Source organism: Lissotriton helveticus, chromosome 12 (genome assembly GCF_964261635.1).
Source record: "Lissotriton helveticus chromosome 12, aLisHel1.1, whole genome shotgun sequence".
Lineage (NCBI taxonomy): Eukaryota > Metazoa > Chordata > Amphibia > Caudata > Salamandridae > Lissotriton > Lissotriton helveticus.
In genome coordinates this window covers 302240290-302262057 of record NC_136073.1, presented here as the reverse complement: position 1 = coordinate 302262057, position 21768 = coordinate 302240290, and positions in this window count along the sequence as shown.

The window sequence follows — 21768 nt, the reverse complement described above, 5'->3', positions numbered from 1 at the left end:
ATTTTAAGTCAGGGGAAATGTGCGAGCGTTTTTTTGATCCAGTGATAAGTCTCGCTGCAGCGTTCAAGGAGGCTCTTAGGGGTGCGGTTGTTGATAGGGGGAGTCCGCAGAGGGCGACGCTTCCGTAGTCTATCCGAGGAATGACTAGGGCTTGTACTGCAGTTTGGAAATCCTTAGCTGGGAGGAAGGGTTTAAGTTTCCTCAAAGTATTGATTTGGAGATTAGCTCCCTTAGTTGCTTTGCTGATATGATGTTGCATATTGAGATTGGTGTCAAGGGTTATGCCTAAGGATTTCGCGGAGTCCACAATGGTAGGTTGGACATTGAGTGCAGTAAGGTGCTTAAGCCATGTTTGAGTGGTGGAGGTTTTCGTGGGAGGTGAAATCAGAAGGAACTCGGTTTTCAGTGCATTGAGTTTGAGGTGATTTTCGGCCAGCCATGATTGGGTGTTTCTGAGCGTTGAGTTCAGAAGTTCGATGTCTTCGGGGGATTGTAATTTGAGCTAGAGATGGGTGTCGTCAGCGTACATGTGAAAGTGTACATTAGATGCTTGTAACAAAGTGGTGAGTGGCTCCATGACTAGGTTGAACAGTGTTGGGGATAGGGAAGATCCTTGTGGGACGCCTAATGTTACAGGCACAGGTGGGGACATCAAGTTGTTACTCTTGAATTTATGGGACCGGTTATGTAGAAAGGAAGTAAACCATTTGAGTACAGTCCCTGATAGACCCATTCTGATATTTAACAGCTCGAGTAAGTTCTCGTGTTTGACGGTGTCAAATGCTGAGGAGAGATCAAGTAGGATGAGGAGGCAGCTATCATTTTGATCTAGAATTTGGAGGGCGTCATCAATTATGTGTGTCATAGCTGTTTCCGTACTGTGTCCTGCACGGAAGCCTGATTGATGAGGGTTGAGGAGGTCAAACTGAGCAATGTGTTTTGTCAATTGGAGTTGTACGCATTTTTCCAGCAGTTTGGCCAGAGTGGGGATATTGGTAATAGGACGGTAATTGTTTAGGTCAGTAGGGTCGGCTGTTGGTTTCTTGAGTATAGGCGTGACTTGTCCCACTTTGAGGGAGTCGGGTATGAGTCCTTGTTGAAGTGAACTGTTAATAAAGTTGGTCCAAAGTGGGAGGAGCAGTGGGATGAAGTCCTTTACAGCGTTAGCAGAAAGGGGGTCTGTGAGGTGATTAGAAGGTTTCAATGTGCTGAGCAGTTTGCCAATTGTTTCTTCTGAGTAGGTGTCAAAGGACGACCATGTGGCATTGTTTTTTGGTTCAGTGGGTGTTGTGCTGTGGGGGCTAGAGTAAAGTCTTATGTCATTGAGGAGATCGCTCCTGATGTTATCAGTCTTTAGGTTAAAGAAAGCAGAGAAGTCTTCACTGGATGGTACATCGCCCATTGTGCTATGTGATTGTTGGGGTTGTTCCTTGGATGTTTGATTAGCTCAAACAGTTTTCTTGGCCGTTTTTTTGCTTGGACGAGCTGGAGGCTAAAGAAATCTGATTTTGAGCGTTTGATTTTCCTAAAGTAGGCTTTTCTCTTTTTCTTAAGAGCTTTAAGGTGCAATGCCGAAGGGGCTGATCTCCAGGTGCGTTCTGTCAGTCGCATGGCACGTCTCTCTTCGTTGAGTCTACCATCGTACCAAGGGTTAGAGGTTAGAGTTCTTAGTGGAGACTCTCTTCAGTTGCAGGGGGGCAGCCTCATTGATTATTGAGGTCATAGAGTTGAGGTAGTGGTCGGTTAGAACTTGAACGTCTGAGGCGCCGGTAGGGGGAAGGAGGAGATTGCGGCTGGGTGAAGGTAAAGAGTTGGGGTTGAGTTTCTTCAGGTCCCTTTTCCAGACCTTGATTTTGGTGGATTGAACCGGGTTAAATTTAACTTTTTCATTGATGAAGAATGTGACAATGTGGTGGTCTGACCAGTCACAGGGTTGGATTGACTCACGTTGGGTAGAGTCCTCTTTGGAGATGACGAGGATAGAGCCTTTGTCATGGGTGGAGCTATTGCAGATTTGGGTGAGGTCATGAGCGTCGAGGAAGTTTTTGAGACTATTTACCAACGCGTCATTGTGATCGTTCCAATGGAGATTGAAATCTCCAAGGAAAATTTGAGTGTTTTGCCGTCCAGAATTGGTTGTGATCGTGTTCATGAGTTGTTGGGTGAAGATGAGGTTGTCCCCAGGTGGATGGTAAATGATGCGTAGAGAGCATAAAGGTTTGCCCTCGCTGATGATGACATCTAGGCAGATGTATTCACAGGAGGACAGGGGGGGAAGTGACTCTAGACACCGAGAGATTGCTCCTATAAATGCATGCGATTCCACCGCCTGTCTTGCCAGTCCTGTCGAGTCTAATGATGTGATAGTTGGGGGGGGGAACTAGAATGTCAATGATTGGTGTAGAAGATTATGTTAGCCAGGTTTCAGTGAGAATGGTCAGGTCAAGGTCCAGTGTTTTGATGAGATCAGCAATGTCGGAGGAGTGTCTAGGGGCCGATCTGCAGTTGAGTAGAGTGCACTTGAGCCGAGGGGTGATGAGGGATTCCTTGGGATTGGTGAATTGTCGCTCTTTAACCTGTCACGCCAATGATATTTGGCTATTATTGACTTCTACATCCTGGGACGTATTATTTCTAACCGAGACTTGGGTTAAAGACTCCTCCAACCCTGACATCTCCCTCGCTGTACCCACGGGTTACCGCTTTTCGGGACTAGGCCATGAAGGGCCCAAAACTGGTGGAGGAATCGCAGTAATTTTAAAGAGCCACCTGAAAATTACTTCTAGAAAAATTGCGAACATCAAGCCCATTGCAGCAATATATTTCTCTATCTCGGACTCCACCTCGTCCGTGTCTTCAGGGATCTTGGTCTACAACCCCCCGAACACCCCTCAGTCTGCCATTTCTGAACTATTGGCAATTACTGCTGATCTTTCCATCAAACACCCCCACTTCATGGTACTGGGAGACTTCAACCATCATGTTGATGTAAGTGGCTGCAACCGCGCCACTTATCTCCTAGAATCCATGGAACACTTAAATTTGACACAAAGGGTCAAGGGCCCCACTCATACTGCAGGACACACCCTTGACCTCATTTTTTCAAACTGCGAGAAGCTCAAAACTCTCCAATCCCTACCTCTGACATGGTCTGACCATTTTTTAATCCCATTCGAGATATGTTCTACTCTTAATGTCAAGAAGGAGTCTGCCATCAGAACACAAGGCAGAAAATGGTATCAAATCTCCTGTATGGCCCTAGAGCAACACTATTATAACAGCCTAACTCCTTTCCCTGAGGACCTCAACGAAGCGGTTCTTATCTTTAACAATGATCTCACGACCGCCATTGAGAAAGTAGCCCCTTTACAAATTCTCACCTCCCGCAGACAAAACCCTTCGGCTCCTTGGTTTAATCAGGAACTAAAGGATCACAGAAGCAAGTGTAAAAAGATGGAGCGTCAATGGCGGCAGTCCTATGACCCGGAAGCCAAGGCTCGGTACAGACTAGCCCTCAAGGAGTTCCGCAAACTCAAACGCAACTCCATGAGCACCTATTTCGCAGAAACTATTGCCAAGGCTAAAAACTCCACTAAAGCTCTCTTTAATATTGTTAAAGATTTCACTAACCCCAGTGCTCTGTCTGTCCCAACTCCCCCTTCCCAAACACTGTGTGAAAACTTATCAGATTTCTTTGAGGAAAAAATCGCAAGCATCACGGCAACTATCCTTCAGAACGGTATCGACAACTCCGAAGACCCTGCCATCACCTGCAAACACGCTTTTACGACCTTCCAACCACTTACCAAGGAGCATGCCCTGAAGCTATTCCTGAAATGTAAATCAGGCTCTCCATTGGACCCAGCCACAGCCTCTACCATGAATGAAATTGCCCCTTTAGTCATAAACCCCCTCCTCGAAATATGGAATTCCTCCTTATCCTCTGGTGTGGTCCCTTCCGCTTGGAAGCACGCAATGCTAATTCCTATCCAAAAAAAAGCAGGCATTGACTCTACCTGCTTAAGTAATTACCGACCAATTTCACTCCTACCCAAGCCCGCTAAAGTGCTTGAAAAAGCGGTACAGCAGCGATCTAATTACCTTGAATCAAACGCCTTGTTCCATGATACTCAATCAGGCTTTAGACCAGACTTCAGCATGGAGTCAGCTCTGCTTGAGGTATCCGAGTCGATTCGAGAATGCACGGATAGGGGGGAGGAGGCGATGTTAGTCCTCCTCGACCTATCCGCTGCATTTGACACCATCTCTCATGACATATTACTTGCCCATCTGCAAGAGGTAGGGGTTAGCGGAACTCCCCTGACCTGGGTCAAATCTTTCCTGACGAATAGATTTCAGCAGGTGATGCTAGGCCCCTTTCTGTCTTCCAAGAAACCATTGATTTGGGGCGTTCCACAGGGTTCCGCCCTGAGTCCGCTCTTGTTCAACGTGTATCTTAAACCACTGGCAAAAGTTGTTGAATCTTGGGGCGTCAAAGTAACTTTTTACGCTGACGACACCCAACTAGTGTTCTCCTTTAAAGACCACTCAGAAATATCTTTTCACAACTTTCGTCATTGCATGACTAACATCGCGGCGTGGATGTCTGCTAATAACCTAAAACTCAACACAGAAAAGACGGAAGTCTTATTTTTTAACCAGAAATCCCCCATTCCTTTCATTCTCTGGTGGCCAACTGAACTCAACCCTCCCCCGGAACCAGTCCAAGCTGCTCGTAACTTAGGCTTCCAATTTAACTCTGCCCTCTCCTGCAAGACTCAAATAAATAAAGTCACCTCGTCTTGCTTCGGAAAGCTCTGCATGCTAAAAAAATCATCCCTTACCTCCCACTTGACTCTCGTAAGACAGTAGTCCATGCCCTCATCACCGCCCATCTGGACTACGCAAACAGTCTTTATGTAGGCGCCCAGGCGTACCTCGTAAACCAACTACAGAGAGTCCAGAATGCAGCGGCTAGGCTGATTTGCAACATCCCCTACCGCCATTCGATCTCACCCCATCTGATTAAACTCCATTGGCTCCCAATAAGACTCCGCATTCACTTTAAAGCCTTAACCCTGGCTTTTAGAGCTATGAATGATCGAGGCCCCATCTACCTGCGTCACAGAATGAAGCTCTCACATGCACCCCGAAACCTCAGATCCAACTATCTCCGCCTTATGATCTGTCCTCGTTACCGTCTGGCACGCAAGGGAGGAAGGGCCTTTGCAGTGGTCACTTCCAAACTGTGGAACCAGCTTCCCATAGAGCTAAGATTTCTGACATCCGAATCCCTATTCCGAAAAAAACTCAAGACCTGGCTCTTTTCCTTCATCTAATCTCCCCTCTTCCCTTCTCATCCCTCTGATCCTCTCGAGATAAAAGTTTTCAGCACCGGGACACCTCCGTCGGAGGTAGCTGAGCGCTTTATAAACTACTAAATAAATAAATAAATAGAGGGTTCTAGAGTGAGGGGGACTTTTTTAAGGTTGTTGTGTGTGGAGGTCCTAAGGGGGTTTGAGTGAATCGTGGGGATGGAAAGGTGTGAGGTGGATATGTGGTTTTGGGGAACTGGGTCATATGAGCGGAGGAGGGTGCCTATGTCGTATTCCGAAAGTGTGTTGATAGTACGTCGAGCGCGGTTGGTGGGATTGCGAGCGGGGATTGAGGTCCAGTGTGGGGAGTTTTGTGTGAAAGGGTGAGTAGGAAGGGTGGGGGACTTGTTAGAAGAGGAAGTAGTTGTGGGTAGGGGGTGTCTGGGGTGTCCAAAGAGTAACTCTTTGAAGGTGTGAAGATCCTCTTTTATTTGGAGGAGGGTGGACATAATCTTGTCCAGTGTGGGATTAGGAAGGGAGTTGGGGACGGGCACTGAGGGTGAGTAAGTGTCAAGGGTGGGGGGAGGGGTGTCGTGGTGTTAGTGCAGGGGTTGGTGGTATTAGTGAGGGGGTTGGTGGTCGGCAGGGGAGGGATGTTGGGGGGAGGGGTGTGGTTGGATGGCTGTTGGTGGTATTAGTGAGGGGGTTGGTGGTCGGCGGGGGAGGGATGTTGGGGGAGGGGTGAGGTTGGATTCGTGAGGGGGTTGGTGTTAAAGGGGCGGGGGTTCGTGGTAGGAGGGGGTGGGAAGTTGGGGGATGAGTGTAGGCTAGGGGTGGCGGGGTTGCTGGAGTGGTAGTGGGGTCTGAGAATGGGGGGGGAGGTGGGATGGGAAATGGTTATCTTGTGGGGAAGGGGAGTGGAGTTAGAGGAGGTGGGGTGTTCTGAGAGTCCAGTTGGTAGTGGGGGGGGGGAGGGTTATGGTGAAGGGCGGGGAGAGTGAGGATGTAGGAAGAGGAGTGATCTACGTCTGGGATTGAGGGGTGTGCGGTTACTGTAGCGGGTGGGTGAGTGATTAGAATACTGGTGGGGGGAGGGGTGTGTCGTTCTGATGCTGTGCTGGGTTAGAGGGAGGGAAGGTGGGGGAGGATAGGCGATTTGTGGAGTCAAGGGTACTAGGCTTGGAGGTCTGATCGATTGGAGTCGGAGGGTTGGAGATATATTCTTTGAGAGTGGGGAACAAGTTGTCGAATAGGTCAAGGTTCTTGTCTGAGGATTGGATTAAGATAATAGAGTTGTTGTAGATAGTGATGGTTGCTCTCGCTGGGAAGAGTTGGGAAGGTGCGGTGGAAAGTGTTAGGCCATGAGCGGATTTCCTAGTGGCGCAGATAGTTAGTAAGGTGAGGAACGTTTTTCTCCATTGTGCTCTACGTATAGTGTAGAAGATAATATCGGTGTTCTTGGCTCCATTATTTAGTGAGAAGTAAGTGTCCACAAAGGGAGTTTCGGGGTGGGACTTCAAGAAGTTGTGTTTAAAACGTTTGGCGTTTTTCTGGGGGAGGTCGGGGGGTAAATAATTTTATATGTGTGCTTGCCCGTGGTTTCCATGTTGAGAGTAGAGGTGAAGGTAGGTGAAGGAGGTTGTGTGGGTCGGTGTAGATACAGAGCTATAGTAAGTGCGTGTAAGGTGTGGGTGATTAAACTAAAAATTGGGTATGAAGGAATAGAGATAATGACTAGTTTAAAATGGCAGACTCCTTAGGCATGAGAATGATGAGAAAAGACTAGTCTAAGATGGCCGAGTAGTTGGGGAGATCGAGAATAGTGTTGTAGTCCTCTGTTTGTTTTTATGCTTTGAGAACCGAGGAATAGTCCAGTTTCGCTTTCTAGTCCTGGGCAGTTTGAGATAGTCCAGTTTCTAGCTTGCTAAGTGGGGAGGGCAAGTCCTATGTCTATTTTGGTGATCCCAGTGCCAGACAGAGATGTTGTTCAGCCTTGTGAGTGTTTTGCAGTAATGGAGGCGATTTATTGCTGCAGTTTATGGCCCCGGCCATTTTGGGCCATAGTTCTCAGAGGGGTAAATGTACAAGAATCACAAAGTTTAAACGAAGCAGAAACAGTACCTTGTTAAATTCCTATGTGGCAAGTAAGCTGGTGTCATCGGCACTTTATAACAGTCATCGGTGTCATCGGCATTCTTCGAAGCTTCCATGCAGCTCTCGAAAGCAGAGAGCACCGGAATCGCCGTGCGCGTCGTCGTGCACAGTCCGCGGGTCTTCTCCCGATGGTCCCGGGAACAGCAAGGGGGAGCTGCGAGGCGAGGACCAAGATCGGCAATGAGGGCAACGGGCAGCCGGGGGGGGGTCAGGACGAAGGTGCCGACGTCGGAAGCAAGAGTCCCTGTTAAGGCAGCGCGATGGGCGGAGATGGCGAAGAGGCTGCAGGGTGCGATGACAGACCCAGGGGTTCGAGTCGGGTGTCCAGCCTGCCTCGGTAGGAGTTGCCGTGAGCGCCCCAGGACCGCTCCGTGAGGCTCTGCCCAGTCCGCCCTCAGCGCTCCGCTCCGGACACTTCACCTAAGCTTCGACACCAGCACTCCAGGTGTAGACCCAGTCTTCCGCAGTCCGGTGATGGCGGGGACGACTCCAGACGAATCGGACTCCAGCGATGGCCAGCTCAGCCTCCCAGGCGACCGCCGGACCCTCCGCAGGCTCCAACCATCCGCCTCGGACTCCACCAATGGCCAGCAACAGTCCGTGAGCGTGGTGATGACTCCAGGCGACCCGGACTCCTCCAATGGCTAGCAGGCTCCAACCATCCGCCAGTCCGGTAGGAAGCAATAATAAATGTTGCTGGTTACAATCCAGTTACTTTTGTGTGTTCGGTTCCACGAAACATTGGGTGCTGACAGGGATATTTCCAAAAGTGGGATCCCAAGCACTAGGAGCTCTTAGCAAGAGCGCCTACCAGGCGGCCATCTTGGTCCATCGTTTTTTTCTAAGTGTCAACTTTTAAAATACAATAATATTCCTTAAAAACCACTACTGTAACCACAACGCTTTTACTAAACTGTTTACAGGAGATGTCACAGGACTGAATCTAGGATCCAGTCCTGTGGTTAGAAAAGTAATCTATAAAGTAACTAATTGCATTTAACTAGAAATTCCCATTGAGCTCAATGTTGCATTGTGTTTGAAATTGTGTTGCCTATTGCAACAACTGTAACTATTGTATTCCAAAAAGTCTATTGCCTATTTGAAAAGTATTTAACTAAAGTAACTCATTCTGAGAAAGTATATTTTGATACCTTGTTGGTTCTAAAATAAAACAACTATATATTTTGATATAAAACAATTGGCCTAGAGTTCAGTTCTTGAGTGTGTGAGACCATTTGCTGACTGAGTGTGTACAACAAATGCTTTACACCGTCCTCTGAAACTGCCTTACTGCTTGACCAACCTACCACTTTAGAGAGTAAGGTCATATCTAACTTTAGCCTCTGCCAAACCTCTGGGGATTGTGGACTCTGTACACATTGTACCTAACTTTGGTCCAGTATATACAGAGCCACTTTCTTACAGGTGCTGCAACTCCATTGACCAATCCTGGCGCTGCTCTCATGTAGCATGAGATCCGTGCCCTGATTGGAGGGAGTGGCCTACTCGGTGCTCCACAGCACTCTGTTGGCCTGCACTTGCTCTAACCCAGCTGTCTTATGTTTAAAGGGCGCATGTGTAGCTGGCCATCGCAAGTTGGTTGGCCAAAAAGACATGCACACTTTAAACAGTGCATACACAGTCCACCTTGCTCTCTGCTGCTGTCAACCAACAGCGACCCCTGCCCCCTTTCTGATGCTCTGTTCGGGACTGGGAATGAAAGATAAAATGGTCATAAATTACTATTTTATTTTTCATCTTTGAAGTTTTGAGGGGGATTTTAAGTGCGTCAACGCTCATCTACTCCAACGGAGGAGCCACGCCTGGGTGTGATTAATAGACCCATCAGTATCACTCATTCCCCTTGTGGTGGCAGATGAACATGTAACAGGTTTAGATGTTTGTGTGGCTAAAGTTACGGAAGTATGTTGGGCGGTGGTTCACTAATAAGTTGCGTTTTGGCCTGACCTGGGTTGGTGAAGCCCCCTTCTACAAGTTTGGCTATATGATTTTTGCTAGCCTCGATAGAAGCGAGTTGGTCGCAAATCTGGGGCAGTTTAACTTCAAGGAGATATCAAATATGATGATCTGTGCAGTGCTTATGAGCACAATGTCCTCCCTCTGGCCCCGCCTTGCTGCTCGGCCGTCTAGGTGCAGGGGAGTACCGGAAAGCAGGCCGGGAAACCGCTTGATGCACCCCATGCAGCGGGATCTGTGCAGCGCATATGAGCACAATGTCCTCCCTCTGGCCCTACTGACTGGGGGGCATAGTCCCACTCCAGTTTGGTGCAGGGTAAGACATGATAGCAGAAATACAGGCTGGAAAACCGCTTGATGCAACCCAAAGCAATATTAGATGCTGCTGCCTGGGTGTAGAACCCGGAAAGGAAGGCACCAATTTATCCTCCCACCCCCCGCCCCCAAATTTCAGAGTGGGGGTACACTGAGGAGAATATCCTCAAAAGATCTTCAAGTCAAACATTAAAGTTGCAAAAACAGACAACGTCTCTCTGAAGCCAGGCTGCATATTGACTGAGTCTCTTTGAAGTGTGGTAACCACAGACACAAACTCTGGGGGTGGTCCTAGACCTCTTTGTGTTGCTATTTAATTGCGGATCACTGAGGTGCTGGGCCTCTCCTTTCATTTATAAAGAGTCTTTAGCGCATTATTTCATGAAATTTGTTTTCCTGAATTTCATATTTGCTTGTTTTTATGTCAAAGCCTACCAGACAGCACAGCTGTTTGCAAAGGCATATTGGGGACAAGCTGAAAGCTGACCAAGTAATGCATTCCGACCATTGTAGTAAGCTGGATTTTTGCTGCAGTAACACCCCCACTTTTTGTCAGATTTCTGATGCACTTTGACTTGATGTGCCCTGGGACCCTGCCAATCAGGTTCCCTGGGCCTGTGTTCTTTTTCAAAAATGTACCTTTGTACTCCCAATCGGCACTTCTCTGTCCACATGTAAGCCCCTTGTAAAAGGTACAATAGGTACCAAGGGCACTGTGATCAGGCAAGGCCTCTAAGGGCTGCAGCACATATCGTGCCACCCTTAGAGGTCTTGTACCTTAACACACACACACTGCCATTGCAGGCTGAGTGGTTTGGTATAGAGAAAAGTGAAGAGTAGACATGACACACATCCCTGTGTGCCATGCCTACAACTCACTGCCTATGGCATAGGTCAGCCGTCCCTCTAGCTGGGCACACCATGCCACTGGAGAGGGTACAGGTGCATGAGCCCTGTACCCCTACAGTGTCTAAGTCCAGTCTTAGACATTGTAAGTGCAGTAAAGCCATAAAGACTAAATGGTCTAGGAGTTTGTCATTACGAACTCCACAGCACCATAATGGCTTTACTGAATTCTGGGAAGTATGGTATCAAACTTCTCACCATAATAAACCCACACTCATGCCAGTGCGGGATTTATTATACAATGCAGTAAGAGAGCTTCTTAGAGATGCCCCCTGAAAAATGACCAGCCTCTGGTGGGTTCCCTGACTGGTAAACGCCAGCCTACAACAACGAGTCATGTTTCTGAACCCCTTGGGCGGAAGTCTTCACTCCCTGAGCCTAGAAACAAAGCCTTTCCTGGGAGGAGGTGGTCACAACTCCCCCAGGTCAGGAAAAGCCATTTGTGGCAGGGGACCCTCAAAGGCCTTGCCGCCTTTGTAACATGACCCCCAGCCTCTCCTGCTATCAGGAGCAGGCCTCCTTCCTGTCTCCCCTTCTTTTCGGGAGGATGAAAGGCAGGAAAAATTACAACAGCCCAGAAGGTGTGTCCACATCTGCCAACCCCACCCCTAAGATGGGGGAGGCAAGGTGAAGCCCACTCTTCAGTGCCCGCCATCTTGCAGATGGCAGGCACTCTCCAATCAGGATTAGGGATTGTGCCCACTCCCTCACGTGGGGTGAGCACACCAAGGGTGTAGGCACCCTAAGGTCAGTAGTCCATTGGCTACTGACCTAGAGACCCCTAAAATACACCCTAAATACAGTATGTAGGGAGCAGCCCAGAACCAAGAAGGGAGATTCCCGCAACCTATGAAGAAAAAGGACGAAAGAAGAAGCCCAGCAGAGGAGACTGCAGAGGAGAACTGACTTGGCTCCAGCCCTACCGGCCCGTCTGCAGCTCCCAGAGATCCGGCAGCAAAAGCCACCTTGCCCAGCAGCCAGGGACCTCCAGAACCCCTGGGAGGACTGACTGCCTTCAACAAAGACAGCATCACCGGTGAATAGCAGCTCTGTTCAAAAGAAACTCCCAAGACAGACTCTGAGCCTGCTGAGGACAAGAAACCCGACGCCTGGAACCACTACTGCACCCGGTGCCTACGGCTCTATTTTTAGGGTTCCACTGTACTCTGTGCGCTCTATACCTTACTTTGGTATAGTATATAGAGAGCCAGCTTCCTACACTCAGGCACTGTCAAACTCAGCTCATTAAGGATCTGTGCATGTGTGCAGCTCACATAGGACACCACAGCCTTGATCTATTCACCCATATGCAGCTCATACTCGACACCACGAGGTTCTCTGGAAGTGTTTTGCACATTCAGGATCTCTGCATGAGTGCAGCTCACATAGGACACAGGCTCAAGCTATGCACATGTGTGCGGCTCATACTTACTTGACCCCACAGGGCTGTGACTCAGGCCCTGTCCAGTTCAGCTCATTCAGGATCTATGCATGTGTGCAGCTCACAATAGGACACTGCAAGCTTGATCTTTCACCTATATGCAGCTCATACTCGACCCTGCAGGACTCTGACTTGGGCACTGTCCAGCTCATTCAGGATCTATACATGTGTGCAGCTAATAGGGGACACAGCGGGCTCAATCTATGCACCTGTGTGAAACTCATGCTCAACCCCACATGGCTCTGACTTGGGTACTCTCAAGCTCATTCAGGATCTATGCATGTGCTCAGCACACATAGGATACCGTGGGTTCGATCTATGCACTTTTGAGCAGCTAATACTCGACCCCACAGGGCTCTGACTCATGCACTGTCCTGCTCATTCAGGATCTATTCATGTGTGCAGCTCACATTGGACACAGGCTCGATTTATGCACCTGTGTGCTGCTCATACTTGACCCCAGAGCACTCTGACTTGGGAACTGTTCAGATCATTCAGGATCTATGCATGTGTCCAGCTCACATAGGACACATGCTTGCTCTCTGCATCTGTGGGCAGCTCATTCTTGACCCCACAGGACTCTCTCACTCGGGCACTCTCCAGCTCATTCAGGACCTATGCATGTGTGCAGCTCATACTTGACCCCACAGGGCTCTGGCACTGTCCAGCTTAGCTCATTCAGGATCTATGCATGTGTGCAGCTCACATAGGAAACCGCAGGCTCCACTCATGAACCTGTGTGCAGCTCATACTCAAACCCACAGGGCTCTGACTTGGGCACTGTCCAGCCCACACAGGACACAGCAGGTTCGATCAATGCATGTGTGCAGTTCACATAGAACACAGGAGCCTCGTTCTATGCACCTGTGTGCAGTTCATACTCAACCCAACAGGGCTCTGACTCATGCACTGTCCAACTCACACAGGACACTACAGGTTCGATCTATGCATGTGTGCAGCTCGTGGGCACTGAAGGTTCTCACCCAGGCACAATCTGGTAGGCTCATTTGTTTAGATGAAACACAGGTACCTACTACTGACCTATGCAAGATCTCTGAGTAACTCCCACAAGGCACAGACCCGTTATAAATCTCTGCAACTGTGTCCAGCCCACATTGGACCCTACGTAACTCTGATCCAGTCATGACCTGTGCACCCATGTGAAGCTCATACAAGATATTTATGTACACAGACACAGGAAGAATCTATGCTTGAGTGTGCTGTTTATACCCATGTAGGGCAACATCCCCATGTGCAGCTCATGCAGGACATTGTAGGGAACAGGTGCAGACCACATTAAAAATACTCTGTGTGCAGCTCCTGCAAGACACCACAGGACAGACCAAAAGCAGGTTCAGTATCACCCTGTGCAGCTCACTGTGTGTGGGGAATCATCCCTATCTCACATCACACCCACTTCCGTGTTTAACCTTACCCAAGGTTCCTATCATTAAAATTGTCTTGAGTGGTGGGCAACCTTGACACGATTTTATTTGACTGGTCACTGCGGTTCCTAAGGAAAAATAACGCTAATCTGTAATTCAGGAATCGCAGCACACCCAGATGCGCTAGGCATCTCGGTTGTGACCCTCTGATGAAGCGTGCCTCTAATTAGCGTTAGTGGGTGAGGGTTTTTGTTCTGTTCACTGTCCAGATGCTTATTATAACTTTCATCTGTTTCTGTCTATTCATCTTTGCAATATAATATTTACAACAAGGGGTGGTGATGGACAGAGTCTCCGAATTAAGCAGAGTACTCTCACCCAGTCAAGAGATCAGGGCTAGATCCAACACCGTTTTTTAGCTCATTGCACCATCCCAGTTTCAGAACCTGGCTGTATGCAAATTAGTCTGTCCCTGGCCCAGTGCATCATGGGAACAGGGCAGACCAGACTACAAAAGCCAATTCTTACACTGGGAAGGAAACAAGCTTCCGGGGACCGGTTTCTGGCATTACAGCCGTCTTCGGCCCGGCTTGCTTGAATCCTGATGGTGCAATGAGCAAGGGACTCACATCTGAGTATACCCTTCCACGCTTAGGGTGGACAAAACTATTTACAACAAGGGGTGGTGATGGACAGAGTCTCCGAATTAAGCAGAGTACTCTCACCCAGTCAAGAGATCAGGGCTAGATCCAACACCGTTTTTTAGCTCATTGCACCATCCCAGTTTCAGAACCTGGCTGTATGCAAATTAGTCTGTCCCTGGCCCAGTGCATCATGGGAACAGGGCAGACCAGACTACAAAAGCCAATTCTTACACTGGGAAGGAAACAAGCTTCCGGGGACCGGTTTCTGGCATTACAGCCGTCTTCGGCCCGGCTTGCTTGAATCCTGATGGTGCAATGAGCAAGGGACTCACATCTGAGTATACCCTTCCACGCTTAGGGTGGACAAAACTATTTACAACAAGGGGTGGTGATGGACAGAGTCTCCGAATTAAGCAGAGTACTCTCACCCAGTCAAGAGATCAGGGCTAGATCCAACACCGTTTTTTAGCTCATTGCACCATCCCAGTTTCAGAACCTGGCTGTATGCAAATTAGTCTGTCCCTGGCCCAGTGCATCATGGGAACAGGGCAGACCAGACTACAAAAGCCAATTCTTACACTGGGAAGGAAACAAGCTTCCGGGGACCGGTTTCTGGCATTACAGCCGTCTTCGGCCCGGCTTGCTTGAATCCTGATGGTGCAATGAGCAAGGGACTCACATCTGAGTATACCCTTCCACGCTTAGGGTGGACAAAACTATTTACAACAAGGGGTGGTGATGGACAGAGTCTCCGAATTAAGCAGAGTACTCTCACCCAGTCAAGAGATCAGGGCTAGATCCAACACCGTTTTTTAGCTCATTGCACCATCCCAGTTTCAGAACCTGGCAGGATTCAAGCAAGCCGGGCCGAAGACGGCTGAAATGCCAGAAACCGGTCCCCGGAAGCTTGTCTCCTTTCTGGTGAAGAATTGGCTTGGTAGTTTGGTCTGCCCTGTTCCCATGATGCACTGGGCCAGGGACAGACTAATTTGCATATAGCCAGGTTCTGAGCTGGGATGGGGCAGTGAGATAAATAACGGTGATGGATCAAGCCCTGATCTTTGGACTGGGTAAGAGTGGTCTGCTTAATTCAGACACTCTGTTCATCACCACCCCCTTTTCTGTATCGTTTTTGGCCACTATAGGTGTGGCAGGGTATACTCAGACATGAGTCCCTTTCTCACTGCTCCATCAGGATTCAAGCAAGCCGGGCCGAAGAGGCTGAAATGCCAGAAACCGGTCCCCGGTAGCTTGTCTCCTTTCTGGTGAAGAATTGGCTTGGTAGTTTGGTCTGCCCTGTTCCCATGATGCACTGGGCCAGGGACAGACTAATTTGCATATAGCCAGGTTCTGAGCTGGGATGGGGCAGTGAGATAAATAACGGTGATGGATCAAGCCCTGATCTTTGGACTGGGTAAGAGTGGTCTGCTTAATTCAGACACTCTGTTCATCACCACCCCCTTTTCTGTATCGTTTTTGGCCACTATAGGTGTGGCAGGGTATACTCAGACATGAGTCCCTTTCTCACTGCTCCATCAGGATTCAAGCAAGCCGGGCCGAAGAGGCTGAAATGCCAGAAACCGGTCCCCGGTAGCTTGTCTCCTTTCTGGTGAAGAATTGGCTTGGTAGTTTGGTCTGCCCTGTTCCCATGATGCACTGGGCCAGGGACAGACTAATTTGCATATAGCCAGGTTCTGAGCTGGGATGGGGCAGTGAGATAAATAACGGTGATGGATCAAGCCCTGATCTTTGGACTGGGTAAGAGTGGTCTGCTTAATTCAGACACTCTGTTCATCACCACCCCCTTTTCTGTATCGTTATTCATCTTTGCAGCACATATATTTTATACAAGAATCACTTTGGTTCATTAATTATTGAAAAAAGTCCCTCTGTGTATTCTTTGTATATTTTTCTGAGCAAAAGAGAGCACGAGTGTGTGAGGGAAAGGTTCTAGGTCTGCCACCACAGTTCCTGAGGGAACAGGGTTGTCATGCTCAGTGGTTGCCAGAACTGTTCGCTCTCTGTCTAGGTTAAGAGGGGCTATACTGGCACTGTGAGCTAACTGGTCTATGGAACGAGACATATCTTGCACGGGTGTACGGAATCCGTCTGGCACCATCCCAAAATGTATGTTTTCCACAAACGTGCTGTTCCTACTGATTAGTGGAAACTACATGACATGGTGCCGCAAACGTTGGTTGGGTTCTTATTTTGCATGGATCAACTTAGCTCAATCGTGTAAGAGGAAGCAACCCAGACCAAACAGACACATATGTAAAAGAAGAGACCAGACTATTCAGAGGTAGTAGATCTGACCCCTAACTCAATTTGGACCCACATTCATCCATCAATCACAGGAACAATTGCCCACTCACCAGAGGTTAGACTAATGCATTTTAATGCTGTAGTCCATACAACGGCAGCAAAATGCTAATATCACACATGATTATCGCCCCACTATTGTCAGAACGGAAACAATTTCAATTCTATTTATTCATTTCAAAATCATTGTTTTTAATGATGGATCTGATACTACTTACAAGTAGTCGTATGTTTATTGTGTGATCTTGCTGGACGCAGTAATGCATAATTCACAGAGAGGTACTCAAATACTGACCACTGTTTTTCTTCATTCATGATAAAGTGTCACTCAAAGTGCCATACATTAGTGTCATACGCCAGGTGAAACTATAGACTTGTCACACATAAGCAGTCTGAAAATATGGCAGCTAGGAGTTTTAAGATCTTCTCGAGTTTCTCATTGCTCAAATCGGTGTAATTTCTGATATTTATGTTTCCCTCGTCTTCGTTGCTTGATTTTGCTTGGGAGGAAGTGTCACTCATAATCGTTGAAATGTCACTCATAATTACTCAGAAATTATGACAATGTCGCACATAAGCAATCTGAAACCTTGGCAGGTATGTCTCCCCTCTGCTCTCTGTTGCTGGCACAGCTCCAGGCTTTGCCTTCCTAATTCTATGGCAGGACAGGAGGCTCAGATTATGCTATCTCGATTTCTTTACTACAAAACAGCAGCCAATAGGAACAAGTAAAGAAAAACAGGCACTACAACTCCCATGAGCCCTTAGGCAACCATAGAGACTATAAGCTATATAAGGCACCATAGAGGACAACACTTCCTCTTTCTTTGCTGCTTCGCAGCCAGTTAAGTGCATTTAATGTTCCTTCTTACTTGTATTTACTGTTTTGCATTTACTACTAGACTTTTGTCTTTCATGGGTTACTTACGCGCTGTTGTGCCGTTTTGCCCGCTATTGCGCATTCACTTTGCCGGTTGCATGCGTCTTTAATCTGTCGGTTTCCTCTGTTGCCGCTTGTCTTTTGAGAGCGCGTGTTCGCCTCTCCAGTACTGCGGGCGCTCTGTGCCCGTGTGTCCTTGTGTGTGTGGAGCGGGACGGGGCTCGGGAGCTCGCGCACACTTGTCGCGCGTCGCTTCCCTTCCGGACAGCCAGGCACGCCTTCGCGCATGCGCGTTGGCTTTGTTATTCTCCGTGTGTATCGCGGAGCCCTGACACGCTCTGAGGCAGCGTTGCTTTGTCGCCTCCGCCCATTGCCTGCCGGAGAGCCCCACAGGACGCCTTTTTCCCTCTGCTAGGGTTCTGGGCTGGATAATAATTATAGGCGTTGCCTAGGGTGACTTTTGCAAGCCAGTCCCTCCACTTTCAATTTTTCAAGTACTTTTTGGTCGAGTGTGCACTCTGCCTGTTGGCTTGCTTGGGGTTGTCACCCCCCCCTGACTGGGTCGCTTGGTCCTTGCCTTGACCCCTAATTGCATTATTGATTATTGGGCTTCTTGCACATTGGTGTTTTCTTGCTTATACCTTTGCACCATGGCTGATTATGATGATGCTGAGGGCTATTCTTATGATGAGGAGCCCGAGGAGGCTTTTGAGTACGACTTGGTCGAGGCACTTGACCAAGGGGTCAGACATTCCGTTAATACTGCGTTGGTTCACGCAATTGGTCCTCTGAAGCGCCATTTGACGGATTACGCTCAGCAGCAGGGCTGGATTCCGTCCTCTTCTGCCAAGCACTCCTCTAAGTCTCCTAAAAACCCTCATGCATCGGATTTTTTGAAATTGGCACATTCCTTGTCTTCTCCTTCTGTGTCCAAGAGGTCCCATGCTCCTTCCCCGGACGCTGAGGACACTTCATCCTCTTCCTCCTCTGGTCCCTCTGGTCTTCCACCTGCTAAGCGACCACGCAAAGAACATTTTGTTGATGCCTCCTCCCATCCCCCCGTCCTGACATTTGAACCGTCGGATATCATCCATCCCAATTCCAAGGTTTGGTCCCCTGCGCCGGAGGTTGCTGATTACATTCAATCTCACATCCGGAATTCCTTTGATCAGGAGGTACGCTCCCGGTTGCGTTCTGAGTGCCCTCGGCCGGAGTTGGCAGATAATTTGGCTGACACGCCAGATGTCGATCCCACTATCTTAACTTATCTCAAGAAATTCACCAAAGACCCCAAAAAGGGAATTGATAGGTCTTGGCGCCTGTGTCAGGATAAACTCCTTGACATTCTTGGTCCACTAACCAAAATCCTGGATTTGGGTTACCATGCGCAGGGGTCGGCGTCTGGCATTGATCCGGATGAACTCATTGGTTGGGCCCAACGGGCTATATGTTTCCTAGGAAACGCAAACTGTGCCCTGTCCTCCGAACGGCGTCGGTCTATTCTTTTGAAGATGGACCCCCGGCTGTCGGAATTGGCCACTTCTGAGTCTGGTCCCTTGGCCCAAGGTCTCCTGTTTGGACAACCATTTCTGAAGGAATTAACACAATTTGTAGCCACCTTTAGTGGCCTCGACAGAGCGCAGTCATCCTTGCGCAGGGCATTCCGCCCGGTTTTTGCCAGGGCCGGACGTTCTGGGGGACGTTCGTTCGGCCGTGGTTCTGGCCAGCAGCGTGGCCAGCAGTCCCACCAAGGCGGAGGCGGACAGCGTCATCAGCAGCAGTCCTCCTACTCCGGATCTAAGGCGACCTTCTACCCCTCCTGCAAAGGTCGTGGTCAAGGCAACAAGGGAGGCTACGGTGGAAACTACGGTGGAAACCAAGGTGGTCGACAAGATTTCTCCTCAACAGGTGAGCCTGATTCCTTACAAGAGTGTTGTTCTGGGGGGCAGGGTGCAATTTTTTCTACAGAATTGGCGCGCGATCTCCAACGATGCATGGATTTTGCAGACAGTTCAAGGATATCAGATCGAATTTTACCACCCACCCTTTCAAGGTCCCGTCCCTTTACCCCTTGTTTTTTCCCAACGCGATCGGGAAGTGATCTCCGCGGAAATAGATTCACTTCTTCTCAAAGGGGCCATCGTGCGCACAACCCTGCATCCACAGGGGTTCGTCAGCAATGTGTTTCTGGTGGAGAAGAAAGGGGGAGGGTCTCGCCTTGTGCTCAATCTCAAGGAGTTCAACAACGGAGTGGTTTATCGCCACTTCAAGATGGAGGGCATCCATCTGCTACGAGATCTTCTTCGCAAGGGCGACTGGATGGTTCGCCTCGATTTGAAGGACGCTTATCTGTCCGTCCCCATCTTTCCGCCTCATCGCCGCTTTTTGCAGTTCCAATGGTCGGGGGAATGGTTCGAGTACACGGTTCTCCCGTTCGGTCTCTCGTCCGCCCCATGGTGCTTCACGAAGCTCCTGCGGCCGGTGATGGAATCGCTGCGCGCGCGAGGGGTGCGGCTGATCGTGTATCTGGACGACATTCTTTTGATGGCTCAGTGCCCGCTGCAACTCCGTTCCCATTTATCTTGGACGATCGATCTGCTTCAGTCTCTCGGGTTTCTAGTGAATCCTCAGAAGTCTCATTTGCAACCCACTCAGTCGATAGAGTTTCTGGGTTTCCTGATAGATTCGGTTTCTTGCCAACTTCTTTTGCCTGCCCAGAAGGTCAGGGCTATCAAGCGGGAGTTGAAGTCACTGTTGTCCGCACAGAACGTGTCGTTGCGGTCGATCGCTCGAGTTGTCGGACTTTTAGCCTCTTCCATTCAGGCGATATTTCCGGGTCCCCTGCATTATCGGGCCCTGCAGCGTCTCAAGATCAGGCACTTGCAGAAAGGTCTTCGTTATTCCGACCTTGTCCCTCTGTCCCAGGATGCGAAGTCGGAAATGATGTGGTGGCTCCATCACATGGAGGCCTGGAACGGGAAAGCCCTGTTCGGCTCAACTCCGGACTTGATTTTGGAGTCGGATGCGAGTCTATGGGGCTGGGGAGCCCGTTGCGGGGACTTGACGACGGGCGGCCGTTGGTCTCCCGACGAGTTGACACTGCACATCAATTGCCTCGAACTCCTGGCAGGGTCCTTTGCGATCCGCAGCCTGGCCCCTCAGGCCACCAGCTGTTGCATTTTGCTCCGTATGGACAACATTTCAGCGGTGAGGTATGTGAACAAACTGGGGGGGACACGGTCGAAATTGCTAGCAGAGATTGCGAAGGACTTCTGGCATTTCTGCCTTCAGAGGAAGATCACGCTTATTGCAGAGTATCTCCCAGGTCGCCAGAATCAAGTGGCCGACTGGAACTCTCGCCATCTGCTGGACTTCAGCGACTGGCGCCTTCACCCTCGGGTCTTTCACACCCTGTCTCGCCTTTGGGGTCGCCCGTGGCTCGATCTCTTCGCCTCTCGCCTCAATGCTCAACTGCCCAAGTTTTACAGCTGGCGTCCGGATCCGGAGGCTCTGGCCACGGATGCCTTTCTCCAGACTTGGCCTCCTCAGCTTTGCTATGCTTTTCCGCCGTTCGCGATGATTCCGCGAGTCTTGGCCAGAACGAAACAGTTTCTATCGGAGATCATTCTGATCACTCCTCTTTGGAGAGCTCAAGCGTGGTTTCCGGATCTTCTGGAAATGAGTTGCTCGACTCCATTCCTGCTTCCTGCGAAATGGAACTTGCTGTTGGATCCTCTGCTCCATCCGCATCCTCTCATTCTGTCGGGCCAGCTCCGTCTAGTGGCGTGGCGTCTTTCGGGGAACGCTGGAAAGTCCCGGGCTTATCTGGAGACGCTGAGAAGTTTCTCAGTGAAGCTTGGGCCCCCAACACGCGCAAGCGTTATGCGTCAGCTTGGCGTCGGTGGTGTGATTGGTGTTCTGAACGACATCTGGATCCCGCTTCAGCAGATGTCTCTCTAGTTGTTAATTTTCTTGCTTCCATCGCTTCTTCTGGTTCTGCTTACAGGACCGTTAATTCTTTTCGCTCCGCTCTCTCTGCGGGCCATGCTTTAGTCGATGGTAAGCCTATTGGAGAACATCCTCTCATCTCTACATTACTGCGTGGGGTTCGGTTGGCTAAACCGCCATGTCCGAAATATGTCGCTTTATGGGACGTCTCAGTAGTGTTACGTTTTCTAGAAGCTTGGCCTCCCAACGCTTCTCTGTCTCGTAAGCAATTGTCTGCGAAATTGACCATGCTGTTATGCTTAGTCTCTTGTAAGCGTGTTTCGGATGTCCGCGCTTTGGATCTCGCGGGTCGTTCTTTTTCCCCCGAAGGAGTTACCTTTACGGTTTCCAGACGTACCAAGACTAATCTGTCCACTGTCACTTACCCGGCGTTTCCTCACAATCCGCAATTGTGTGTGGTCCGCTGCATAAAGGCTTATGA